Source organism: Channa argus, chromosome 3 (genome assembly GCF_033026475.1).
Source record: "Channa argus isolate prfri chromosome 3, Channa argus male v1.0, whole genome shotgun sequence".
Taxonomy (NCBI): domain Eukaryota; kingdom Metazoa; phylum Chordata; class Actinopteri; order Anabantiformes; family Channidae; genus Channa; species Channa argus.
Window position 1 is genome coordinate 28,084,458 of NC_090199.1, and position 16,468 is coordinate 28,100,925.

The window sequence follows — 16,468 nt, forward strand, 5'->3', positions numbered from 1 at the left end:
AACCCATATGTGTCATAGATGCTGTGGGTTTGACTGGCTTTGTTTGTCTCCAGCTCCAACCTCTTTACCTCTGTGTGCTACCATTAAGCAAATGAAATGAGTAATCGTTCTAGATTGAATGATTTTATCAATTGGTGCTGCATCAACATGTGCTGTGCTCTTCTTCCTTTGTAAATGAAGGGGTGAGGTGACAGAAAACAAACATATAATGCGTCCTTTAAAAAAAAATCCAAGTGTATGAAGCAGAACCTGTGGATACAGGTTAGAAGCTGTGAAAATACTGTCAGACTAATCAAACTAAAAACAGAGTGACACAACTGGATGGTTTAAGTTCTGAAAGAAATGAATAAGGTGCTCATAACTAAAACATCACTCATTTTTTTAGTGGATTCCTACTTGTCTGGCCTTTCAGTTCATCACATCGGTTCCTGTTGTGTTTACTGTCTGCTAGTGGTAGGTGCTATCATTAGCTGTTAGCTGTAACAATGGGTGCATTTGTTTTAATTCCCATGTAGCCAATTGGACGTTTCAAATTAATAGTTTCTCTGTGTTACTAGGCACACGCCTCTTTATAGAAGATCTCACAGCTGATAATGCATACTGTATCAGAGAAAAAACCATGAGATCAAAGGTACTGCCTGCGGAGCTCAGAGTCAGGATTACTGCAAGTTACAGGTCTGAAGAAGGCTTCAAAAAACTTCTGCTGCACTGCAGGTTCCAAAGAGAACAGTGGTCTTCATAATTCTAAAATGGAAGAAGTTTAGCAGAACCAGGACTCTTCCATGAGCTACTCACCTGGTTAGTTGTCAGGGGGGAAAAAGTCTTAATAAGAGGTGACCAAGAACCCAATGGTCACTCAGAGATCATGTGTGGAGATGGGACAAAGAAGGACAACCATCACCGCAAGACTCCACCAATAGGGACTTTATGGCAGAGTGGCTAGACATTAGCTTCTCAGTCCAAATACATTTAGTCCATTTAAAGTGCTGTGAGCAACACGGGGGTTGCTCACTCAGGGGCGACTGTGGCGCAGGAAGGTAGAGTGGTTGTCCACCAATCTCCCAGTTGTTGGTTCAATCATGTCGAAGTGACACTTGAGCAAGACACTGAACCACAACTTAGTTGCTCCCGGTGAGTGTTGGCCAGCTGCATAGCAGCTCCCCCATTGGTGTATGAATGTATGTGGTTGTGAGTGTGAATGGGTAAATAAGAAGCAGTGTAAAGTTCTTTGAGTGCCAATAGGTAGAAAAGAGCTATATAAGTGCAGACCATTTACCATTTTAACACAATTCTCTAGTCTAATGAAACCAAGATGGAACTGTTCAGCCTTCAATTCTTAACGTTATGTGTGGAGGAAACCAGGCACCGCTTATTACACTTTATTGCCAAGAGTATTCGCTCACCTATCCAAATAAATGAATTCAGGTGCACAAAGCAAGGTCCATAAAGACATGGACGAGTGAGTTTGGTGTGGAAGAACTTGACTGGCCTGCACAGAGTCCTGACCTCAACCCGATAGAAAACCTTTGGGATGAATTAGAGCGAAGACTGCGAGCACTGTGTATTATGTATTTCATAAACACACTCCTAAACCTGGTGGAAAGCCTTCCCAGAAGAGTTGAAGCTGTTAGAGCTGCAAAGGGTGGGCCGACGTCATATTAAACCCTATGGATTAAGAATGGGATGTCACTAAAGTTCATATGGGTCTAAAGGCAGGTGAGCGAATACTTGGCAATATAGTGTACATGCCACCATCCCAACAGTAAGCATGGTGGTGGCAGCCTCATGCTGTGGGGGTGTTATTCAACAGCAGGTACTGGGAGACTGGTCAGGGTTGAGGGAAAGCTAAATTGAGAAAGTACAAAGATATCCTCAATGAAAAGGTGTTAGAGCTCAGGACCTCAGATTGGGCCAAAGGTTCACTTTCAAACATGACAACAATCCCAAGCACACAGCAAAGATAACACAGGAGTGGTTGAGGAACCTCTCTGTGAATATCCTAGAATATCAGAGTCAAAGCCCTGACTTGAATCCTATTGAACATCTCTGAAGAGACCTGAAAATTGGTTGTCCATCAACAGTCCCCAACCAAACTGACTTACTTTTAAAAAGAAAACCTTGTTGTGTCACACCCAAAAAAATCCAGGCTTTAATTGCTGCCAAAGGTGCTTTAACAAAGTACCGAGTTAAGTGTCTGAAAACTTATGTACATGTAATATTTACATCCTAAAGTACAGCATGGATGGCTGAAAGGATGTCTGTGTCACGATCCTGACCCTTATCTGTGTTGTCCTGGTATCTCTCCCCTCACCTGGGCCACTCCCTTTATATGACACTCAGCGACTTCTCTCTGCCAGACTGTCTTCCTATGCACCGTGAATCATCGTGTTTTGTGCTTATCCTCCTGTGTCTTTGCCTGCCTGGCTATTTTGTTCTCAGCCTACCCCAGGAGCCTTTTCTTTTGTTTTACTCTTTGGCCCCCGGATGCTCCAGAGCAACAACCTGCTCTACTGGCAGTAAGTGACTTTTATTTGGACTATTTTCTGATTGATCTCTCTGTTGTGAATTCTACTGACGTCTCTTGTGAATCGCTACCTGGACGTTTTCTGCTCTTGGAATGTGTATTGCATTCATTTAATTTGTTACTTTGTGTTTATGTAACATCGGGTTTAATTTCAAATGAGTTTTTTTTAACTAGGTTTTACTTCCTGTTCGTTACCTTTTTTTGTGTCGCTTGTGTTGATATTTTCAACCGTCTTCAGTTTTCTTGTTTTCTCCACTGCTTGCTTCATCTGCCTCAGTTGCTTCCTCCTTGTCTCTGATACCTGTCAGTCTCCCATCTCCACTTCCTCTCAGTAAGAACGTAGCCAGTTCCTTTGTTTTTCTTCTCCATAACTCAGCCCCTCTCCTGTCCTCCCAAGACTTTCCAGTCGTTCCACTTATCCTGCCTTCCCTGAAGACTTCCCACCTGCCTTCCTCTAGCTCCACCTCATACCCTACATAATAAACTACATTTCCCTTCTGTTGCTGCCTGTGATTTTACTGCGTCCCTCTCATAACATCACTGACACTCGAAGGATTGAGTGTTTAAATTTGCTATACAGAACTGTCAAAGTATCCCACAATACAACACTAAAATTAGTGTACATAGCATGCACATTGCTATCTGCTAACAATCCCACGATGCAATGCTGCCCATTTTAGAGATCAGAACAATTCCCTTTGCACAGCTGAAATGGCTGTTAGTGAGGACACATTATGACAACAATTGATAAGTGTCCTTAATCTCTGAATGTCAAAATTCCCAAGCTCCTCCCATCGTTCATGGGAATGCAACGTTTCCTCTAGAGAGGTCTGATGCTACCAAACTAGAGTAGCTCCAAAGTGGCAAGGACCATCTTGGGTGGTGCAACAGTTTGGCCACATTTACCAAGATGGTGTGTGTGTGTGTGTTTTTTTTTTACCTTCCTGTTTGAGATCTGGAGAAGCAGGAACACAAATGTGTGCTGGAGATCTTTAAGGAGGAATCAGATAGGGAGGGTTTTCTTGATTTCCCAATCACAGCTTACTCATACTGCACCGTGTTGATGAGTCTGCGCTGTACAAGAGGGGAGTTCCTCAAGAACGTCAACCCTGCAGACAGCCTCAGGTGTTGATATCCATAAGTCTGGTTTGTTTTATTTGTGGGTGGATCTAGATCTTCTGAGTAAACAAAACTGGGATGGTAGAAATGCATTTTTGGACATGACCTGTGGGATAGTTTCATATAATGTAATCAGAAACTTAAATCATCACATAAAATAGCACAAAGTGTGGAAGAAAAGATAACCTATAGCATCTTTGCGTGTCACCATGGCTTCTCTTTATGTTCATGAGAAAGAAATTGAAAGATTTTAAATTTTATCCACTAGGGGGCAGACTAAGGTGTATTCATACCAGTTTTCAAACATAAGTGCACAAGAAAGTATGTGAGCTCCCATAATACATTTGTGCGTATTAGAGAAAAACAACTTTGGAGTAAAAAGTTTGTCTTTTTCCTCGGAAGATAAAAACACCTTGAATTGCCGTCGTGCACCGTTTCCCTACAGCTTTGTTGCAGGGAATGTGGTTAATCAAACTCATAGCTGCTGCTGACATTTAGCTTTCCACAACAGTTCTCTTCGAAGTGACACAGTAATCATAAATTTCCTTGTCACCCTGATTTTATCTCATACATTTTAACTCTCTTCCTGCCTTCTGCTCCTGTAGTCTGAAACCCTGGGGTGTTTGCTTGTGCCGAACCTTTCCCTCCCTCTGTCTGTTGGTCCCCACCCTATTTTTCCTGAGTATGAAGTAATTACCTCCCTATGAATTCACTGACAACTAGATCTGCAGCAGATATGATCAAAATAGCTGACAGGGATTTTGACATAATAGTCGCATTGTCTCATAGAGAAAGGGACTTCTAATGAATTCCAATGAGGCCCACCTCGATAATTATCTCCATGTCATTCAGATGAGGCCAGGATAAGACATTTTGTTTGCTAAGGGTGACAGTGATTGTTGAGCAAAAGTGTCTTGTTGCTGACTTTAGGACAACCTTGGTTTGGACTTTATGATGACTTTGTCTAGACTGAAAATGCTGTTCTGCAAGATATCCTTGAATGATAATTGAACGTCTGGTCCAGTGGTTCGGCCACCGTTTCCACTGTTGTGTGTGGATATCTTTATTTGCGACATAAAAGCAGCTGTTTGTTCAATTCAAAAGTTGTGGAGCTTTGAGAGCTCACAAGAAAAACCCAAGATTTGTGAATAAAACGCTTCCATAATCCTCTGAAGCTGTATTTTTCTTGAGTGCTGCAAGTGATGGGAACACAACTACAGAGAAACTAACATTTTCCAAAATGTTTTCCAGCCAACACATTAACAGACCCCCTGGGTGTATTAAGTGGAAAGCTAAGTTGATCCCGATCGCAGTTAAGGACTTTCATGTTGGTACTTTATTGGGTAATTTTAGCCAAGGTCACCCAAGCTCCGACACCCTCCCATAGGTATGTTTGGCGACATTAATTGCTTCCTAATACTGAACTGCAACAGCTAAAGCCAAGCACAGAAAAAAAGAGTGTCCTGGGTATTGTGCAGTGGAGGTGAAAAGATCAAAACAATGCCGTCGCTTGCTGGGCTGTTTACAATCTAGCAGACATAGAAGGGGTTCTGTCCTCTACTCTCTGCGGTGTGAATCTTATCGGAGAGGTTACAGATCTGCTACGTCAGCCTTTTCTGATTCTCAAGTGAGAGATGCCGTCCCTTGAGAATTTAATTTGGAGAACAAACTTGCAATTATCTACTCAGGTTGTAATCACAAAGAAGACTATATTTCGGTGGCTCACTTGGCAGAGCAATAAATACAGTGGAGGAAAAGAGTATAGATTAGGATGTTTGTCATAAAACTAAATTTGAGTTTTACATAGAGGATGATGACTCAAAATAAAAAAAACTAAACAAACAAACAAAAGAAAAAACAGCATCCGGTTCACTGAAATGACTTATCTGGGTGACAAATGGGAAAGTGCAGGTACTGGCATTGTTTGATTCACAATTTAATTTCTCCCTCGCTCTCATCATATCCCCATAAAGCAAGAGTTTATTTGAGCTGTAATCATTTCTACCAATACCAGGGGTAAAACACTCGGGTCCTCTTCTTCATTAAAATTGATACAAATGATGACACTTACACGCTCATACATTAGGCATGTTCCTTTTGACAATTTTAGGGGTAATTTAAGTCAGATACAGACTGCAAAAAGAGAGAAGTTTTGTTGCTTGTGATTTCTTTTCATTACATGTAATGGCTAAAGTCTATTCTCTTTGATGGTAGCTCCAGTCAAAGTCTTCCAGTCATTCAATTTATAACACATCTGATTTAGGGCCATAAAATCCTAATAATATACAACTCATTTATGTTCTTCCTCCTTTCTCATTCTCTCTATATGGAGGGCTCTATTCTTCAGAACAAACTCAAGACTTTACTTGAAGATCCTCTTTGCATGTCTTTCATGACCAGGATTTGAAGATGTTATAGATGAGACTTTGAGCTTTCGTCATTGTTATTATAAAGAGGATAATTCATTTTCCTCATTTAGCCGCTGTTAAATTATCGTAGCAGATTTCCTGGATGGGAACAGTAGCTATGCTGCAGATTCGAGGCACATTGGGCTTCAAAGCAAGAGTTACAGTGCTAAGGAAGTTCTTAAAGCTACAGTGTGTCCCAAACTCTCTTAATATGAAGAGATTCTGTTGGCCCCTTCTATAAAGTCAGACTTTCAATGCAACACAGATACAGTATTTGTTTTAAATGGTTTTTGAGCGAGGCTCACCCTTCTAACCAATCAGGGAATTGTTTTAAGCAGAACAATTTTTGCTTGATTAGTATGTTTTGCAGCATTCTTTTATTTAAAATTGATCAGGATTAATAACTGAAGGGCTCTGCAAAGTGTGACTGAAGCATAGCACACAATAGAAGACAGTGAAGTATCTGTTTTTAGTTTAATAGGTTTTCTACAAGGGAGACAACTTCTTTAACAGGTTTTCAAACCGGGAGCTGAAAAGGGGGCCTGCTGCATTAAGTCTATGCATCAACCTGGCTTTGCAGTGCCGCTGGGAACAGTATGGCAGCTGGGTACCTTAGTGGGTAGAGCATCAGGTTGGAATGCAGTCTCCAGGATTAAATCCCAGCCCACGCATTCAGTTGTGTCCTTGAGCAAAACACTCGGTGCTAGCTCCCCCGGTGCCACCTGTGGCTGCCTGCTGCTCCCCTCAAGATGGGATGGGTTAAATGGAAAGAACAAATTGTAAATGTAAAATGTGCTCAATGACGACAATAAAGAGTCTCTTCTGGAAAAACCGAGCAGGGAGAGGCTTGCTGGGTGAAGCTGGTTGGACTCATTTTTAGTCACTTACTAGTGCTACAGTGGCTCCAAGTGAATATTAGTAAATATAACTTTAAGTGGTAAAAGAACCTGTGCTATTAATTTATGCATATAAATTTATGAAAAGGAAGACAAAGGCACCATTTACATTTTGAGTGGACACTCATGGTACTATTTGTTTATGACTTAGGTGAAATTTAACATTAAATCTGAGCAAACACTTTTATTATTATAATTAATATGTAATGTCTTATAAATGTTTATAAATTGTTTTTTTTTTGTTGTTTTCTTTGTGTAGGTATTTACACATCTCCTATTTTTGCTAGCTACAGAAAAGCTAATGGTTAAATTTATATGTGGGCTGAGGCTAGTTAGTGAAACCCAAATTTGATTTGATAAATGTATGTAAGCGCTAAGATGAGATATACAATATATATTATATACACATTTTTATATTACATTTTTTTTTAATTAATTTGAAATAGACAAATAAAAATTATATTACAAATTTTGCATAACAATAGATTAATGAATAATCAACATGGATACAGGATTAGGCCTAGTTTTTTTTTAATTATCATTGTCTTAACCATGCATGTAATTCTGTTATTACATGTTAAGCGTCTGAGCATCTTAAGACACCAACAGTAAAGTTATTGTTAAAGTTGCACCTAAAGCTAAATTGCAGATCATTAAAATCTGTAACTAATTTATTGTTATCCCGTGCAGTAATTGTGAAGATACTTGGACCCGACTAGCACTGCTGTCCTTCAGGCTACACTGTTGGCGTGGCTAAAAAAGGCACTCAGAAGTGTGTCTCCCTCTGGATAAATAACAAAAGTAGTACAATTCCCCAAAAACCTTACTGACTCAAACTTTCACTGACATTGTAAGTTCTGCACTAGAGGTACAACTATTTGCACCACTTGCTTCTATGAAACAGACGTCAGTTTTGTGACCTCCCACACTCTTAAGGGCTTTGTTTCTGCAAAGTTGAGAGATGAAGCAAAGGCAGCCTGAGGCTAGTAATCTGGATATGTCTCTCTCAGGTGAAAAGGGAGCCTGGATCTAAAGGCCTCGGGATATAGTGAAAGGTATGATGTGACACACAGCCCTGGGGGTCATTTGTTGTACAGCATAATTAATTAACATGTCACGTTGAGCCTGTTAATGCTGGTGTTCAAAGTAAAACAAACGAGTACCGCCACACAGTGTCCATTTCTACATTGTCAACATGAATGCACTCAAAGATTCCTCCGAGATGTAATGGATTAAAAGGGGTTGGAATAATGAATAATTTATCTCACTGTATTAATTTCATGGTCCGCTAGTAACCTGGGCACTGGCGCAATGTGTAATATTCTAGTGAAGGTATATTATGCAATTTTCGCTCTTGAAAAAGGGACTGAGCATTTCTTTGGTGAATTAAATAAGGATTTTGTAAAAAGGATGTCTGAACATGTTTCCATCCCATCTTACTAAATTACAGCCAAATGATGACATTAACAGTATGACGTTAATGTTCATGTTTATTTAACGCCCTGTTAATAAGGGCTCCGGCTGTGGTTAGTGTTTCTAATCAGCTCCTGATTACATCAGTCTAATCAGAATACATAAATGCTTTCATATTAATAAAGCAGCGGCAGCATAAAACATGCTCATTTCCACAGGGCATACATGTGCACCTACAGTATTTGTAAAGATGAGGCCAACGGAGCTTTTACTAATACCACTGTGATGCATGACACGTTGACACATTATGTCCTCACATGCAGTAGTGGAAAGTATATTTACTTTAGTACAGTTTGAAAACACTTTGCTACTTTATTTGGCTATTTCAAATTTCTGCTGCTTTTGACTTCATTACGTTTGAGAGGCAAATATTAAACTTCTGCTCCACATGTAGTTAATAATTCTGCTATAAATATACTAGTTGCTTCCAGAATCTGGGTAATAATATTAGAACAGTGTAATGACAGTTTGTTGATTCCCCTGCAGGACCCAGCAATATGTAAATTACAAACGCATAAGCTCAGGCTTCATGGTTATCAGCTGCAACATTAAAATGATAAACACGTTACTGTATCAATATTTCTAATCTAATAATATTAACTGGTGTAAAATGAGCCATTGTGGATAATAAATACTGTTGCATTTGGGGAAATACTATAGTGGATAAGTAGCATTTTAATTGCTGGACAGAACAGTTCTAGGGTGTTGATACTTATACTTAAGTAAATGCTTTGAGTACAGTACTACATACACCATGCATTGTGCTTTTTTTTTCATTGTAAAGTGACACTGTCAAGTATTTGTACCAGCAATACACTGCCAAAACTATTTCAGATCTAGATCATGAAACTAAATGTATAATTTGCAGCCTACTGTTTATAGCAGTTATGGAGTGCAAATCATAACCGTGAAAATATAATGTATTTCCATTTTATTCCAATCAACACCTTGTCTCAACTACATACCACAGAAATATTTTTTTGCCGCACATTCGCTTTGCCAGCTGCTATTACTTAAAATTTGCTCCACTCACTGCAGCCTTGAAATGCAACTTGGGTTCAGTAATAATTAAATACCAGTAAAACTATTAAAAGGACAATTTGCAGCACTCGGTTCATTTGATACTTAAGCAAGTGACATTTTGAATGTAGGCTTGTACTTGTAAGGGTTTAGATGTTTTGCAGTGTAGTGTTGCTAAACATAAATGGTTCTCCATCAGGCATCCAGTCAACTGGCTCTCAACTGTAATACATCAAGTACAGCCTCCTTTATTATAAAGGGATATTCCAACACATTTCACATTGTACTTCAAAAAAGTCAGGGGCTTAAAGGGTAACGCCATTTGGATTCTACTTATTGCCCAGTGGTTTGGGGAAATCCTGTATATAAATGGTAAAAAAAACATGTCTGTTTTTCGCTGTCTTAAAATCTCTAAATGTGTGCAGATGAAGGAGTTTTTTTACTTCAGATCTTGTCAACTCGTTACTCCTACTGATTGATGAAAAACTCCTCCAGGTGATGTCAAATGGAGATAGTAGGAGCAGAGGTTGAGATTACTTAAGTTTTAGAACATGAGGAGTGTCAAGTTCGTATGTTTAGAGGCTGACCTCCTGCAAGAGTTAATCTAAGGTTTGTGCAAACAGCTTGATACAACCAGCAGTAACACGTACAGCCAACTTCTAGCATGACACAAACAAAGGAGCAAGTTTGGTGACATAGTTAAAGATTGAGAAATGTGAACTTTCCCATTCATTTCCCAGCATGAAACGTCATGGTGTTCATCCATACCCATGTGTTTATTACTTTCCCTGCACCACCCTTATCTTGAAGCTTCTGATTGATTGAATGCACCTGATCCAGCTAATCAGCAACGGTTAGTGCAGGGATAATTACAAAACAAGCAGGGCAGTGGCTCTCAAGCATTTGATGAGTTTTTTTTTCCATGACAAAAAAATGGTTACAAATAACCAGTATGTTGTACACAGCATTTCCCATAATACAAATATTGTTTTAGCAGATCATATGTGCAGATTAAATGGTGAAATCTTTAAATGTCCATGTTCGCAATGTGCAAATCTGTCTTTTTGTTGTAATTTTTGCAAGGACAATGCCAGATGACCTGAATAATATCTTACATTTTTTAGGTAACGTTTGTCTCTGACAAATAAAATGGACTCTATGATAACTGCTGTCAACAAAATTTAGATAGATTTCACTGTGTTGACTTTCTTATGTTCATTATGTAGAAGCTGAACACAGCATCTCTCCCATGTCATGTTTTTACCTTTGTGATAAAACCATTTAAATATGTAATACGCTAATGCAGTGACACCATGTTAGCAACATTAGCCATTTTTTAGCAGCAAAATTGGAGAGCACAGAATTTATCCCCTTAAGACTTCTATCAATTCTCTGATGGAGAGGTCACGTGCCACAACAGCAGTTAAATTAATATCTAAAGTAAAAAACACTAGAATACGGAATAGAACAGTAGCATTATAGAAATATATGACGTGTCAATATATGAGAGTCATATGTAACAGGTGCCTTCAAAGTAAGTAAGAAGCCTAATGGCAGCAGGAACAAAGGCCCTTCAGCAGCACTCCTCCACACACTGCAGGTGGGGTAGCATCATTTGCCCGTTCCCCCCTTACCAGCTGCAAAATGTCCAGTAACAAGTGAGTCAGGACAGAGGTCATTGTGCCATGTCCTTGTCTGGCCCTTTATTCCAGCTCTGCACCTCCACCTCCTTAGGACTAGTTAACTTTAGGTCTTTCTTCAAGGAGCAAGTCTATATATTCATGTAAACAATGATGTATCCGTGGTTAAACATGCTTCTCCCAAACACAGGAAATCAGAAAGTCCAATTTTTCTCATACAAGTTACATAATGGAGCAGGTTTCTTAATGCTAGAATATGATCATTCTTTTAAAAAAAAAAACACATTAGTTTTATAATAACTGCATATTTAATAATAACTGAGTTCCACAATAACTGCATAATTCACCTAAAGTCTACAATTTAAAAAGCAGTTGGAGTGACACTCAATCAGGCTGCAGTCCTTAGAATTAACAGTATAATGATGGACAAAAGTATTGTTTTCTTAAGTGTGAAGGATTCATCTGTGCCGATCGACTCTCTGCAACAGAGGAGTTGGTGCACAGTGACTTCTTCTGACTCCAACATGACCTTTAAGAATTCGATGATGTAGCAACTCTACATGCGCCTCTTCTCTCCCATTCTGAGGCCTCTGGTCATGTTTCCACTATCTCTCTCTCTCTCTCACTCTCTCTCTCGACTGTGCTTTTTGATTGTCCCAAGTTCTTCCACTTAAAACACACACACACACTAACTAATTGAATTCACAGCAGGAAGTCTCTGAGTTGCAAGTGTTCACTTTTATCTGCCCACCAGAGTCTGATCTAAATCTCTTTACTGTTATCCCTGCAGCAGTCCAATGTTTATCTTATGAATGAAGTATCGCCACCAAAGAAGCCTTCAGCAAATATAATATATATTTATATATAGTAGGGAGAAATACATGTAGATTTCAGTGCAACACGTTCATGGTGGTTTGAAGACTAAGAATTAGAAAGTAATGCATAATGCATTAATTTTGTATTGTCTTATTTCTATGACTTTACAACAACAGTCTGTACAACAGTAAAATATCGTTTTATGTTCTTTTCAAAACTGTGACTCATTTCCCTGAAAACCTTGCACAGATGCTGTGACCCCTGCTGGATGGCTATTAATATAACCCATGATTAATTTCTTGCAATCATGAAGAAATGAGCCCTGCCTCTTATGGAAATGCATTTAATTACAATAATACAATGCAGGTCTATTTTAGAATTCACAACTACCCCTAGCTAGTTCATTTAGTGTAGCCATAACTTAATGAAAGATGAATGCTAATATTGAATTCTGCCATTTAGGGTTCATTATACTAATAAATCTCATGTGCTGTTAAATGGCACGAAACAGTTTGGTTTCCACAGCAACCCCTTTTTTATTATTAAGTGCTGGAATCATAAAGATGACAAGTAATGAATATCAGAGCTGTATCTGAGCCAGTAATGACATGGGTGATATGACATATTCTATAATAACAGGAATCAGTGAGGCTAGTGTGATATTCTCAGACTTGCTGTGGGGGTTTTGCATACTTTATATAGGGAATCGACGTTTTGGGGATTTGTGACCTTTCTGCTGATCTGACCATAGCTGTGAATGACAAGTGCATCGATTCCAGTGGCTTTGTTCCTACATTAAAGGTGAAAGTGCTAGTGAGATAGGAAACAGGGGCTTACCACAGAGAGAAAGGACGGCAGTAACATCCGCACAAGCGACAGAATTCACCTGCCATCGAGTAACGGTTGAGCATGCATCCCTGTTCGGAATTGGAACAGCTTTTTTAATGATGAATTTAAGAGGAGAGTTAATCATAATTATCTGAGCGAGCAAATGCCTGTCATGGTGCACCTACTGCTAAAGCAACGCTTGCTTCAGGGTTTCAAACATTGTTGGCGAGATGGTCTTTTGGTCCCACTGAAGAGGAAACATTGCTGTAACAGGGGACATAAATAACCCTGAGCTCTCACTGACAGCTTGTTACTCAGTCTTTATTAGCAAAAGGGGGCAATAAATCATGGCCTTGGAAATGATTAACTCAACATTTGAGCTATGGTGTGTGTCAGCAAAGAAGTGGGCAGACGAACGGGACGGAATCTAGGATATTGATATACAGATATGTCGAACTACATCTGTTAAGTCACTATGAACTAATCTGGATTTCGGTTTTAGACATTTTCACCAAAGTCAAAACAAACCTAGCAGAAGTTTGTTCCCTAGTAAAAATCCACTGGAGCCAGTGTTGCCTTGAAAATGTATCCATGTCACACTTGTTGCACAACATAATGAATGCCCTGTGTTCCACCCTGTCTCACTGTCTCCCACATGACTTTTTTAGGGACTTTCAAAGTAGTTCCCCTGCAATATCCAACCTTTTTCAAAAGCTTCCCTGGGGTTCATGACAGTGCTGGAGCCCTGGGCATCATCAAAGTCCTTCTGTGAATTCTCTGACATCCTAGCACTTTGTGCCATATTCAGCCGGGCACCCGGCAATGATCGCTTTGGGAATGTCTGCCAGTTTAGCACTGCAGGTAGTAATGGGACTTCCATTTTGCTTCTGAAAATGACCTGCCTTTACTCTGAGGCTTATTTCCTGTACTGTATGTCATTCTCTTGGTTCCTGTCAGGGCTGAGCTGGAAGTAATATAGCTAACTAACAGCACCCCATGAGGATCATGGGACTGTCATTACAGTTTGGACCAGACTAGTAGTTACTCATTTTTACTGATGTGATGAGCAGAGCAGGGAGGAAATGCCAAATCATCGGCTTTTATGGGCATCTTTGGGTTGTTTAGATGATACATGTGAGGCCCTAATGACTGTGTTCCTGATCCTGTTCATGATCCTGCTCATCAGGATATTTTCTTTTTATGTTGCTTTTTAGGTTTTATTGCTCTCTAAGACCCAACCAGTATCACTTCAGTCATGATAAAAGGGTTTACCAGATACTGATGGAAACAATCCAGAATGAGTCACCATTAAAAGAATGGTTTATTACATTGTTGACATTTTTACATGTATGTGACTGTCTATGCTCTTAGAGTCCAACATCAAGCTGAGACTCATATGAAGTCTCAACTGTCACTTAAAGTTAAATGAAGTCAGTGTTTTTCAAGAACAAATTATTTTTTTTCTTTCTTCCGATAGTATAACCAGCTTTTAACTCAAACTAAAGTGTCTATGATACGAACTACTAGTTATGTAATACTTCACATGTAATGATTCCAGGCTGTGTGGTGCATTAGGGCATTGCAACATAAACTTTTGTTGAGGAGGGAGACAAAGCATTTTTGCACATTAGATTTGCTGATTATAATTATTTATTTATTTATTTGATTCTTCAGTCTTCCTCAGTAAAAGTGTATTTTGAGTTGTATGTTAAATGAAATGAACTGAACAAACTCATCAGAGCTGGAGCGAAGCAAAGAGTTAGCGAGACCAGGAAAAGCAACATGGAGATGATGGACAGAGACCACACAATGCAAAGGCCATGGCACCCAAAAAATCTTCAGGCCAAACCCTAGGAGTCCAGCGTAGTTGTCACAATCCTGAACCTGAAGTTAAGCTCACAGCCTTATTTACCCAGGCTGACAGCTAGAGGGGCTTAGAGTCAAGTCCAGAACCTGAAAATATGTCCAACATCATACTTACGCCCTAGAAATAACACCACCTTTTGTAATGTAGTGTGTTTAAATATGAAGAATCGGGGCGGCTGTGATACTTGTTTGTTAAACTGAGGCCAAGGTGAGCTGCTAATGATAATATAATTTCAGTAATAATATCTTACACATACACAAACACACACCTGTACCAATCATTTGATTCATCTCATTCTAACATCTCATTAGCTGTTAGTTTATGTTACTGCATGTTCCTTGGACTTTTTCCTCACAGAAAAACTTCTGTGATCATCCTGTGAAGAATAGTGTTGCATACATGAAACTGTCTCTTTGCAAAAGGTATATTTATGTCCATTGGGACCACAGTCAGCCACAACCTGGTCTCAGGTTCTGTCAGGGAGCCACTGAAAAACAGTTTCACTCATCACTATTTAAAAAAATGCCTGAATAAAAAGATAATAAAAATACAAACCATGTTTTGGTAACATGTGCACGTTTGGAGCAAACTCCAGCAAATATACAGCTATTGAATAACAATAACAAAAAAAAAAAAGTAAAATAATGAAAATAAATTAGTTTGCGTCTCCCTTCAGAAATTACTTGATATCTAAAGGTGTTTTAAATATAACATTGATTAAAAATATTCTTATTTTTTGATATTTTAGAATTAGGGAATGCAAACTTTTTCATCATATGAGTCTCAGCTATACAATCTCATCCTGCTCTGGAAGAAATGTGATGACAGACTCTCATATACAGAAATGGAAGTCTGTGTTGTACTAAGACCAACTTCAATAGGAACTATTCTAAAAGAGACAAAGCATTAGGACTAAAATAGTGAGTCGGAATTTAAATGTCTGCCCAAATAGCCAGATTCTTTTTATGAATAAAGATCAACCAACTTTTTTCACAGCTGTGAATGATGTTCAGATGGCAGCACTGTGGCTGCTGAGAGACTTGGTAATAATACAAATAAATCTGGTTAAAATTGGATGACATTGCAGCCTGATGTGAAGATCAAATGTCTGACTGTACGTCCTAATCGATGATGATGATGATGAAACAAAGGCAGACGGAGACATCTGAGCTGAAGAGCACATAATTAAATATTAAAACACTGTTTGTAAGTTGAAATCCACTGTTTGAATGAGAGGGAAAAAGCTGTGTGCAGTATCTGCTCTAACAATAAGGTCAGTCAACACATCTGTTTCCAACAGTGTTACATGTCTTTGAAAACACCCTGAGGCTATGTTCACATTAAAGGACTTAATGAACTTTTTTTTTCTTTTTGCGAGATGCAATGTTTTTGGAGATTCACATTCATGTTGGTAAATATTGATATTGATGCAGCTCTGGTGAAAACACTGTTGCGATCCTCTGTTAGGCCACTTCAGCTGCAACTTAACATAAGGCACTTGGTTGAATTTACCTGCAGTAATTTTTGTTCACGTCTCTGTGATCAGAGGAGATGTGCATGCACACATGAAATAGTCAACACAGTAATTTCAACCATTACTAGATTGACCATATAATAAGCTTCATATCATACACAGATGTTTGTCCTTATGTAACTCAAACACAAAAAAAAATCAACCATTGGCACAAATAAAATAATCTATTTTAGTAGACTAAAACTAATAAAACATTTTCTCTAGTTTTCTATTTTGAATAAGTCAAGTGTGTTTTATATGTAGTTTGAAACTACACCTGTCTCCATTGTTTCGAACACATTTTCCAATATTACTTTTTCACACGTCCAAGCAACTCTTAGTTAAGTTAAGAAGAAAAGCTAAA